Here is a 12,304-nt window from a genome sequence, read left to right as displayed (position 1 = left end):
ACTGTCCAGTAACCCAGTAACATGGATAATGTTGTCTTAATTTCCTTGCTGCAACCAAATCAAATTAGTGAGTTATATTGTTTTAATGGGTTTACTTGCAGGCTTTAGAGCAATGCAAAAGTAGAGAGAAGGACTAAAAAGGCTGCTACAAGGGAGACAAGGGGAAAGAATTTGTTCCCAAAAAGACAAACAATTTTGTTAAGTGAAGGAGGTGTAGTGAGGTTAGGCAAGAACTAAGGCCAGGCCAAACATGATCATCAAGTAAGAATTTTATGAGCATGTTAAACCTCATCATGTCACAAGTTAGACTGCAATTTTATTAAATGTCGGGTGAACTGAGTTGAGGCAGTGTGTATCCACAACTGAGGAAAAGGAAGACTTGGAAGTTCAAATAATAACAGATCATTATTGTTTTTGGTATATGACACCAGCTCTCCTTTTTCCAGTGAGTTTTAACTAGAAACTGGTGGTAACAACTAACGTGCATTTATAATTTTTAAAAATGCTTATAAAATCCAGTTTTTAAAACCAGACTACCTTAAAATTAAATGTTGAAAATGTCTATTATTAATGAGCTAACACCAATCCTAACATTTTAGATGGTTATATTTATTATTTACTTTCTGCCTTGGATCTGGGAGGGGAGAGAAGTCTGTATAACAGTCCAGAAATGTATGACAATTTAATATTATTGCTTTTGATATCTTCATAAAAGTTCTGATTTTGCAAAACACAATCTTTTTGAAAATTGTTCTAGAATAAAAAACACCTTTCTACACAAACAGCAAATAAGTTCTTCAGAGGATTCTACCCAGAATGCTCTGGAATTCAGTGTTTCCAACAAAAGATGATATACGTCCCAGAAACACTAGAGACATTTCTCCTTTTAATGGTTTGCCAAAGTGTAAGCTCTTGTGAAATCTGAAGGTTTTCAACGTTGGCACAAGCCAGTTATTTAGAAACATATAAGCATTTCTTTGGGTTTCTGGAGAATGCAACCTAATAGAAAGTGGCATCCATGTGTACCTGTGGATGCTAACAGCATGTGTATGCACCTTAGAATACTGGCAGGGCACATTCTCACTGAAGGATACAAAATGCGTTCATGCACCTCTTACCGAGACCTTATCAACCTGCTATCAAAAGTGCTGGTTGAGGGGCACCTGGGTGGCTCAGTCGGTTAAACGACTGCCTTCAGCTCGGGTCATGATCCTGGAGTCTTGGGATCGAGTCCCACATCGGGCTCCCCGCTCAGCAGGGAGTCTGCTTCTCCCTCTGACCTTCTTCCCTCTCATGCTCTCTCTCTACCATTCTCTCTCTCTCTCTCCATAAATAAATAAAATCTTTAAAAAAATATAAAAACAAAAAACAAAACAAAACAACAAAAAAAGTGCTAGTTGAAACATGAAAAATTCAATAACTCCCCCGGTTATTTTGCCTACGCTAACTGGTCTGATTTTTCTTTTTTTTCCTTTTGAATTAATTGAGCTGATCAGCCGTATTTGTGTTTTGGAATTGAGTTTGTATCATCCTCAAGGATTAGAAATATATAGCTTCTTTCCCACAATAACAAAAGATAACGTTTTGAAAATAGATACTCAACACTAAAGTATAAGAAACACTCACAATTTGGGTATATGTTCATTAACTAGAATTTTATTCATTTAAAACTGTAGTCCATCCCTATTTGACAAAGAAAAAAGAAAAAAGAAAACAAACAAGGTTAAAGGTTAAAAGGTCCAAGTGTGATGCCCCAAGGAGTATCGGGTAGAATTGGGGTATGGGATAGAACTGCTCTAACTCCATAGTTGCCTTTGGCTCCAACCCAGTCTGGGAGGCATCAGGATGTCCCTGGGATGGACTGAAAGGGTAACACATGTAGTGACAGTTCAACCCTAAAAAGTCCATGTGGACAAGCTGAAAATGACAAATAATAAATCAACTTCCCTCTCTCTCTCTCTCTCTCTTCTTTCTCTCTTTCCCACATAGCTCCTGTTTCTCTATACTGCTCTGGTGCCTGGTAAATGAACCAACTCTGTTTCTAGGCATCTGGACATAAACTTTTCAACCACTGGAAAACTTTTTAATATTTAAAAAAATTTTCCCCAATTATATTGAAAAGCATTTAACCCTCTGTCAAATTATTCCTTACCTCTCTAATATGGAGCATGGAAAATTTTATGCACAATGTCTGTTATGGAAAATATACACCAATTTCAAAATATTCAGGCCAAAGCTTATTATACACAACAGATAAGAAATTATTACACACCTGGAATTTTATAATCCAAAATCACATATTCAACACAGAAAGTTACAGCACCAGGCAGAAATAAATTCAAGTTTATCTATACAAATCTATTTCCTTTCTGGTTTGTATAAATGCATTTTTATTAAATTATTATTTCTTACAATAACATTCTCACTCAGGAATTCATCCCATATACTCAACTCATTTTTCACACACACAAAAAACCATATCCATGTATATAACTAACTCATTTTTCCTGATTCATATATATTTTTCTTTTCTAGCAATGTCATATTTTTCAAGTTTGTAAGTTGGCAGCTAATAATAACAATTCTGTCCCATTTCACCAACTTTATTTCAAATATATTAGTTAATAACTAAAAATAGAATACATTGGACAACCTAAAAATTTAGAGACCTCAAAATAAGAAATTTTAGAGATACATAAGTCACCTGATTATTCTCTGGTTGGAGTAGGGAACAGAAGGAGGGAGCTGTTTCCCCAATTAGTATGGGCCAGAGTCCAACAAAATCTCATCCCCAGGAAAGCTGAAATGTGGATTTAAAAACATTCTATTCTAAAGCTTGAAGTATGGCTAACCAAAACCAAACCACACACATACACACACACACAGAAAAATAGAGCAAACCACTAAATTGAAAGAAATAGTGATCCTCCTAGTACATCTAATGGTTCCTTGCCATTTTATTTTTCTACATCTGAAATTTCACATTTACACAGGAGCCAGAGATGCTCCATATAAGTAGGCATAGAAACCACCTATAAAATATTCTATGCTTGCAAATATATCTCCCGCCCACTATTCCCTAAATTATCCCCTTGAGAGAAGCTCTCCTTTGAGTCTTTGAATGTTCTCTATTTATATGCACTCTCCACACCCTGGAAGACATATTCAACTAACACTGAAGTGCAGAATATCTCCCTTCCTGTGTAGATTACTGGGACAAAGCTAAACACAGCTAGGTGGAGGGTGGAAGGAGGACAGAAGTAGTCAGATGGGGAAATTATGGCAGGGGGAGGGGAAGGGAAGTAGACAAGCCTTGCCTGCTTCACAATTTTCCAAGGTGGGCTTGTCCCTTGATGGGATATTTTTGGGTTGTGTGGCATATATATGGCTACCACCAAAAGAACCAGTTTTCTGTTGGCGGAAAGTGAACAAAACTGGTACAACAAACTAGCCAACTTTTGCTGCAATTATTTTCAATCTGATACTTGGGTGTATATTTAACCTCGTTATAAAAATATTTTGTTAGGGAAAAAAATACTTGACATTTCAATTCTGGGCATTTTGTTCTCTGCTAAAAACTGAGAGGAAAGGGAGGGTGTTGTAGTTTAGAATGAAGAGAAAAGAATGGGCAAATTGTGATAGATAGTCTCTAAGGAAAAGGAAGAGAAACAGGCTTAGAAGGTGAAGTCAAGGGCGCCTGGGTGGCTCAGTCGTTAAGCGTCTGCCTTCTGCTCAGGTCATGATCCCGGGGTCCTGGGATCGAGCCCCACATCGAGCCCCACATCAGGCTCCCTGCTCAGCGGGGAGTCTGCTTCTCCCTCTGACCCTCCCCCCTCTCATGCTCTCTCTATCTCATCCTCTCTCTCAAATAAATAAATAAAATCTTTAAAAAAATAAAAATAAAAATGAAAAATAAAAAAACAAGCCTGCTGGGGCGCCTGGGTGGCTCAGTTGTTAAGAGTCTGCCTTCAGCTCAGGTCATGATCCCAGGGTCCTGGGATCGAGCCCCACATCGAGCCCCACATCAGGCTCCCTGCTCAGCGGGGAGTCTGCTTCTCCCTCTGACCCTCCCCCCTCTCATGCTCTCTCTATCTCATCCTCTCTCTCAAATAAATAAATAAAATCTTTAAAAAAATAAAAATAAAAATGAAAAATAAAAAAACAAGCCTGCTGGGGCGCCTGGGTGGCTCAGTTGTTAAGAGTCTGCCTTCAGCTCAGGTCATGATCCCAGGGTCCTGGGACTGAGCCCCGCATCGGGCTCCCTTCTCGGCGGGAGGTCTGCTTCTCCCTCTCCCACTCCCCCTGCTTGTGTTCCTGCTCTCGCTGTCTCTCTCTGTCAAATAAATAAATAAAATCTTTAAAAAAAAAAAAGGTGAAGTCAAATTCAGATAAGAAACTTCAACATTTTTCACTGAAGTTCTTTACTCTGAAGATCATAACAGTGATGAAACAACAAGAATACCGTTCAAAGATTCATTCCCATCTATTCATTCTCATCTATCATGTCTGCCCACTTCATTTTACAGAATTTTATAACAAAATTTTTTCAAATGATATAAAAGTATTGGGGAAAATATGAAATATTTATTTAGATCGCTAGTTGATGGAAACCAATGATTTTTTTTTCTGCAACTATTAACAACTCATTATTCTGCTTCCATCTTCTGATAAAAATCTGTATAACCATTTTCACAAGTTTATTTTTTTCAATTTTAAATTTAGTTCACTGGTAGAGGTTATCATAGACCTAAACGTTTTTAAAACTACTCTCGAGATATTATTTTTCCTTTGACAGACTGACAAAGATTATAAGGTTTTACATACCCACTGTTGGCGGTGTCGGGACTAAAGGCACCTTCACACATAGTGTGATTCTAAATCAGTGCCAGTTTTACTGTGGGTGTGGTGGTTTTGGAGATAGACATCACTTGTAACATCTATTAAAGTTGTAAATAAGTCCTCAATTAGGCAGCAAGAGGATTTAACATAAGGAGGAACTCTCAGATCTGTGCAAAGAAAAAAAAAAGCAAGAATGATCACCACAGTCTTTTTTAAATAGAAAAAAATACTGAAAATAATCTAAATGTCCATTTTTAGGGGATTTGGTAAACAAATAATTTTAGAGGTTTACAAAAGAGTATTCTAAAGGCATAGGGAAGAAAAGTCAGCTATGTGAAAACTGATAGGAAAAGATGCCTACAATATTTAGTTTAGAAATAAACAAGTAAGCAAGACACAGTAATAATGTTTGGTGCAAACATGTATGTAAAAATAAAACCTGAGGCGGGGGTTGGGAGGGGAAAACTGGCAGTGAAGCTTTTCACTGTACACATTTCTGCACCATTATTTTTAAAAGATATTCTTACCTCTCATATATTTATTATACATATATATAAGACATATAAAGCAACAAATTTGACAGAAAAATAATAACATTGTAACATTTAACTTTTTTTTTTTTGAGCCCTGGCCCAAACCCACGCAGGGAAAGAGGGAGCTATGGCCCTCTAGTGGAGAATTGCAACAATGCATTTCTCTTAACAACTTAATCCCACATTCTAAAGAAATCTCAAACCTCTAAATTCATTTATGGGTAGAATCAACTAAAATTTTATATCAGGTAATATCACAAAATATACACAATTCTGTGCCCTTGAATTTAACTCTTTAAAAATTCTGGAAACACCCTCTGATAAAATTTTAACATATGATGCACGTTCTGTGTGCCACATAGCAGTACCCACCTACTCAGTTGCATTTCATGGGAAAAGTCTGAACGTGTCTGTTTGCTGAGAAAGTGTCTTTGCTAGCATGGATGCTTCAGTTACAGGAAGGGTTGACTTCTAATAATTACAAAAGCTTGTTGCTAATTAAAAACCAATCATTTGCTTATGCCAATCTCTAAACTAGAATCTATGTAGACAACTGTCCTCCTCAAAACCGAATCACTGTATGTGAATAATAATGGTGCTTATTTTCATGGGTTAATCTAAAACATTTCTAACAAGAGAAACTATTTCAAAAGTATATATGGCTGTGTCAACCACCAAATTCCCTCGGTCCGGTTGAAGGCGTGCAGGGTTTCCTGTCAACCTTTGCTCTGAAGCAGAACAGTCTTCAACCCAACCACTGGGCTTGCTCCATATTAAGTATCGGCTACCTTGGAAATGTACCGTCTCTCAGTGTAAAACTCCCCAAAGGGCAATTCAAATCACATTTAGAATTTCCTATTTACATTGCAACAGCCATGGCAGAAATTTGAATGTCACAGTACAAATCTGGCACCAAATGCTGAGTGTGTTCGGCAGATTCAGTTTCAAAATTCACTTCACATGAGCATGTTTTCATCAAGTCAAGGGGGAGGGAGTGTCATGGGACAAGTTCATGTTATGAACTCTGGTCTTAAACTCTTTATCATCTTGAACAAGTAAACTAGTGTTTTTGCCCTTGCAAAGAAAGAATTTACCAGACTACCTCACATAGTAACCTTGTCTTTTAAATGCTTATGCAGAAAGGCTATCAAGCAAGGACAGGCCACTATTATTTCCAGTTAAATCTCCCACACGAGTAAGGGAAACTCGGTTAGAACAGCCTAGCAAGTAGAGGCAATTCCTGAAGAGGCAAACTTTTTTTCTAGACAAATAATGAAGGTCGCTAATTAGTTTTCTTTCCCAAGCTGTGTCCACATGATGGGGAAATGTATCTGGACACCGTTTTTATCTTCGGATTTCTTCTTTTTTTTTTAATATATGAATTTATAGGGGTAGATTTTTTCAAAATAATCAGATGTAATTTTAAACTTTGTTTTGCCTCTTCTTGATTGTTACAAAAAGTGGTCTGCAAGGAGAAAATGTTTTTTCCAAGTGAATACAGCCACATACATGCATATCATCTAAATCTCCAGATCCCCAAGTCCATCCAACTGAGGTGAACTTGAAAGAGCTCTTCCAGACCAAGCTGGAAGGTCAACCAGGCAGTGAGCAGGACCGCTTCACGTCACTATTTAGTGACTTGGTTGTTGAGTTCATATCCGCTCGAGGTTCCCGAGTTCAGCTATGAACATTTATTTGCAGTAAATGATGATATGCCTAGCAATTTATCACAATCTAACATTGAAATAACTTATTCTGACCCATCTATCTTGAAGTTAGTTTAAAAATAAAGTGCACTTAAAGGCAACGTGTATCATCACACACTTTTAGGCTCAGGAAAAAAAGACTCATTATTTGGTCTTTATGTGGTTATGTAAAAAATAATATAAGCATCCCTTGGCTAAGGCTGCCTTTGAAAATTCCTGAATTGGAGATGTAAATTGCTTCCTTAATTTGCAAACTGATAGAACTCATTTGGGCCTGGAATTATGGTGTTACAGCACAAGAAGCACAAGAATTCACAAATATACTTGAAGGGAAGAGACTTCTCTGTGGAGGGTTCTCACTCAGGTAGAAGAAAATAAGATGTTGTTTGTTATTCATAGTCTGCTGGGGTAGAAGTTTTTCCTTTTTCAAAATTTTAGATCTGTTGGAACACTTTGAACCAGTCGTTTACTCTGGGTTTTGATAATACATTAGCGTATCAGATTAGCATATTAGATTGAAATCACACTTGCCTAAAGAATGAGGATAAATCTTTCTAGAGACCCAAAAATTCATCACATACATTTTGTTTCATTTCAAGTGCCAAAACAAACAGGAAAAGAGAAGAAACAGCTCTTATTATACACCAGCTTCAAAGACAGAAGCTGAGTGCTTCAGAATTCATATAAATTAAAATAAGTGTTATTTCTTTTTAAATCTTAGCGTGGCTTTATGTCTTATTCAGCGCCATCTTGTTTGAATCCTCATTGCCATCTAGTTAAGGGAAATACTACGGCTGCCCTACCATACACAGTGGGCTCCATAGTGTAATGAAGCCATTGGGGACCTGCAGTTGGATAGATCTGGCTTCTATTTTAGCTCTCCAAAGTGAAGAGGTTACTACTTTCCGTACATCGTGCTGCCAGGTATTAGAGATCATGTTGAAACAACAGCTGGCCCAGGGCCTGGCATCAGGTTGGCAACAACAGCAGTGAGCAGATTTACTCCTGAGTGGCAAGTGGGTAAGCGAAGGGACGGAGGTCAAAATCAACAGCCCAGAGCTGCGGGAGGAAACACGTAACCCTCACAGAACTCACCCGGCTTATCCACGTCCTAAACTTTAGTTGTTCATTCAAGCACAAGGACTAATCCATTTCTGTGTTTCCCAGTCTTAGCCGATCTATAATCAGATTGTTCCCACAGGAGGGAGGGACTTAGCCAAGTTGCTCTTTATGTAGAAACGATAGTATGTAAGCATTTGAGAATTTGTCGTGAATGGTCCTTTTATATATAACCCGGCAGATCATGTCACTCCTCTGCGCGAAGTCCTTCAGGGGCACCCCCATTTCATTCGGCTGAAAGCCAAAGTCTTACCATGGCCCACGAAGCCCCGTATAACAATGCTCTGCTTTTCAGATTTCATCTCTGTAGCTCTTCGCGTCTGTCCCTCCGCTCAGGCTGGACCCCCTGGCCTCTCACTGCTCCGGAACTCTCACTTTGACTCAATTCTTGCGTTCGCCAGGAGATCCACCTTGACCACTCCTTACTGCTATCAACTGTTTTGCCTATCCTGTACTCCTGATTCCATTAACTTTACCTGTTCTAACTTGGCTTTTTTCCAATAGTACTTATCACCCATCATGCTACAGATTATGCTTGTTTGGGGGTTTATTGTTTCTTACCACTTTTCTCTCACTAGACTGTAAGCTCGAAGAGGGCAGTGCTCTTTGGCAGTTCATGGGTATATCCGAAGGGCCTTGATCAGTGCTTGGCCCATAGAAAAATGGGCATAGGACATTAATCAGCAATTCATGGAAGAATACACTAGAAGAGACAATGTATAAAAGGATGCAAAACCTCACTAGTAATCAGGGAAAGGCAAATAAAAGTAATATTTCCTTTGAAAGTCTGACACAAGTTAGACAACAGAGTAACGCAACTGCAACTTTCCCATAACTGGCTCACCTAGTTTGGACAGCAGTTTGGCATTATTAAACAAAGTGGAAGATGCAGTGTCCTATGCCCCAGCAAAGCCACACCCAGTAGAAACCCTATGGTAAACGCTGCCACACGAGCACCAGGAGCCCGGCACAAAGATGTTTGTTGGAACACAGCTGGTCATGCAAAACCACTGGAAACAGCTGATGTGACTCTTGTTAGAAGAGTGGAGAACAAAGCTGCCGGACCCTCACACAACAGGGGCCTTGTAAGCCCTCAGAAGGACGCAGCCAACATCTATCTACCAATATAAACTAACTTCCAAAACAACAGTTGAAGGAGAAACCAGGTTACAGGTTGAGAAGCACAGTATGATGTTGTTTGTCCATCAAAGGCTACACGTTTGCAAAATGTTACTATCTGTTGTTAGCTGGTACATGATTAACTCCTTCACTCTGTATAATGCTCTGCACTTTATGAAGCACTTTCCTCCCTCAGTGTGGTACATTCCCTCTCACCCTGTTTCTGACTCTGCTCCAAGTTTGGATGAAGTTCAGTGATTCTGCCCCATTTACAAAGAATAGCAAGTTGTGTCTCTGAACTGTTTCTACCTTGGTGTCACATAAACAGGCTTGCTTGAGTTGACTGTAGTGAGGGCAGCCCTAAATCTCCAAAGTCACACACAATGTTTGCATTAAATAATCTAGGTCATTAGAGTTCAGCCATGACTTTTCTAAAGGGCTGTTTTCATAGACTTTATCTTGTTCCATGTGACATATCTCTAGCAATAGACCATTTTAGTTGTTATTTGCAGATATGGCTCTCAATTTTGGAGGAAGTAGAACCATACTATGGTTCCCAAATGCTACATTATCAGAAAGAGACTAAAATTTTTAGATACGATCTAAATATGTGAAGCTTTAAGTATAAAAAATTAACCCATACACTTTCTAGAATGCCAACAACTTCATTTGTTATTTGAAACAGGGCAAAACAATGTATCAGTTTTTAAAAGCTCATTAAATCCCCCCATTTTTTTTTCCTTTCGAAACATTCCAATTTTTTGTTAAATGGATGGAAATGACCAAGAAGCTCCCTGGCTCCCAGCATAAATTCTTCTCTTTTTAAATGGGAACATGTCCCTTTTACAGTAAATGTTGACAACATGAGATTAGGGTGGGTCCTAGACAAAACAATAAAGAAGAAACAGTTTCTGTGTATTCTTCAAATTCATCCAAACGCCTTCCCTCACTATAACTCCTGGTAACGATGATTCTCATCTGACTTTCTCTAATTACTTGTTAGCCAGCTTGGTGTCAGGGGTTATTAATTTGAGTCCTTGAGTTAATAGGTAATCTCAGTGGTTTCATGATCTCTGGAGTTATTAGTAAAAATGAATGTGCACATATGTTTTTTCTAGGGAGAATTTCCATAGCTTTTGATAGATCCTCTAAAATGTTGAGTACCCCAAAAAGTTAAAAAGTTATGTTTTACGAATTGGGCATTGTTTCCAGCTGTGGTTTTCACAGAGTGCGGAACATGACAATTCCTTGGTTCAGTCTCTGAGAGGTTCTGATTCAAAGGACCTGGGGTAAGATTCAGGAATCTGCATTTTTTAAAAGTACCTCAATAGATCTTGATGACACTGGTTCCAAAGATGACACAAATCCACAGAATAAAATTTAGAGTTTTTAGTGTTGCCTTCATGATCTTTGTCCCTAACTAATCTTTCTAGTTTTATTTCATTTTGTCCATGACTCATACTGCCCTACAAAACACAAATAATTCTTCCACTCTCTTATTCTTGCATTCAAAGAATAGCTATTAGGTTCATTATAAGGACCTTGTGCTGTACTTCTAAAATGCCATGGTTGACAAATACTCTAGTCACAAGAAACAACCTTTACATTTTATCTCCTCCTCCTTCACCAGGTAAGTGTCTATTAATCCTGCGAGATCCAGTTCAAATACTAACTACTTGTGCAAACATTCTAGATCCTTAGAGACAGATTTCTTTTTCTTTTTCCCCCCTCAGTGGATTCACAACACTATTTTTTCAAACATTAATTATACTTTTATGCCATTATTTCTTCTGGTTCCTGGTTTCTGTGCTTCGCCTGGTCGAGAACCATGTAGAAGTCTTAAACATATCCATCTGGCTCTCTTCTGTTTCAATGCAAAATTCCCAGTAATATTTCTGAATGGATGAGAAAAATACCATGTTTTCTTCCCTACCAAGAGTATATATACATTTTAGTACGATACTCTTGAAACCCCAAAATCCTTGAGAAGAAAAAGTAAAGCATTCCTGTGGTCAGAATCCTAAACACAATGGTATGCTATGGGGCAAGATACTTTGGTTAGAGAATCTTCATTAAATCTGGCAACATATCTGAAGAACTAGCCCCCCAAGAGAGTCTCTTATTGTACAGAAGGGTGGGAATATATCTAGGCATTGGCCCCTGTGACTAGAATATTCTTCAGCTCAGAGTGAGCATTGGTATCCACCCCAGAACTAGTTCTCCTACCAGCCAATCTTAAAGATATCATCACCAGGGGAGACACTTGGAATTTCATTAGATTTGGAAAGAAACCACAAAGAAAAACCAAGATTCCATCAGAAGTTGGTTTTATCCTTAATGTCTTTGAGAAAATCTATGAGTTGCAAGGAAATAAGGCAGCATTTTCTGCATCTTGGATGCAGTGACAACAGTGAGGGTCAAGCTAGAAAGAGCATGCCTGGTAAAGAAAATTCACGTGGGTGACATCTGATTATTTTTCTATTAATTCAGCAGCTATCTTTAAGCACTCCTTTCAGAGCCAGGGATTTTTAAAATATACAATTAAAACATGATTTGTGCTCCAAATTCATACCTAAATATATTTGTGAGCTTGATATTTTTGAAGTATTTTATACGTTCCTAAGAAAAAGACACTACAAGTAATTTGTATATCCTCAGTACTTCAATTCTATGTATGTTGTGACATTTGTAAGATTTAGAAATGTTGTTAAAGCATACTTCACATTAGTAGAAATATCATGTATTTTCTTCTTAAAGTGTGGCACTTCAAGTGATGTACTTTTTGAATTCAGGCATCTTGTAAATTTTTTATCTTTATTCAGTTTGAAGCCCTTCATTGCTGAATAGACTATTTCCCTCATGTGTTGAGATACTGGATGTCCAGGCTTTGTATACATATATTTATACATAGAGAGATAAAAACACATGGATGCAAATTACTTAAGTATAAGACAATGTCCATGGTCATAAGTATGTGTTGAGGTTGCC

General features: G+C 38.0%; 1 protein-coding gene across 1 annotated transcript in view; it reads right to left on the bottom strand.

The window, feature by feature from the left end:
* The window catches only part of LOC113918376 (scavenger receptor class F member 2-like), a 51,371-nt gene extending 46,519 nt beyond the window's left edge, over positions 1–4,852 (bottom strand). Inside the window, exon 1 of the mRNA XM_027586792.2 lies at positions 4,825–4,852. The gene's annotated coding sequence lies outside the window, so the exon portion shown is untranslated. The remainder of the gene's footprint in view (positions 1–4,824) is intronic.
* Positions 4,853–12,304: the final 7,452 nt, after the last annotated feature.

Source organism: Zalophus californianus, chromosome 1 (genome assembly GCF_009762305.2).
Source record: "Zalophus californianus isolate mZalCal1 chromosome 1, mZalCal1.pri.v2, whole genome shotgun sequence".
In the NCBI taxonomy this organism is placed as follows: Eukaryota; Metazoa; Chordata; class Mammalia; order Carnivora; family Otariidae; genus Zalophus; species Zalophus californianus.
Note: the sequence above shows the minus strand (reverse complement) of the source record. Positions and strands in the feature narration are given on the sequence as shown.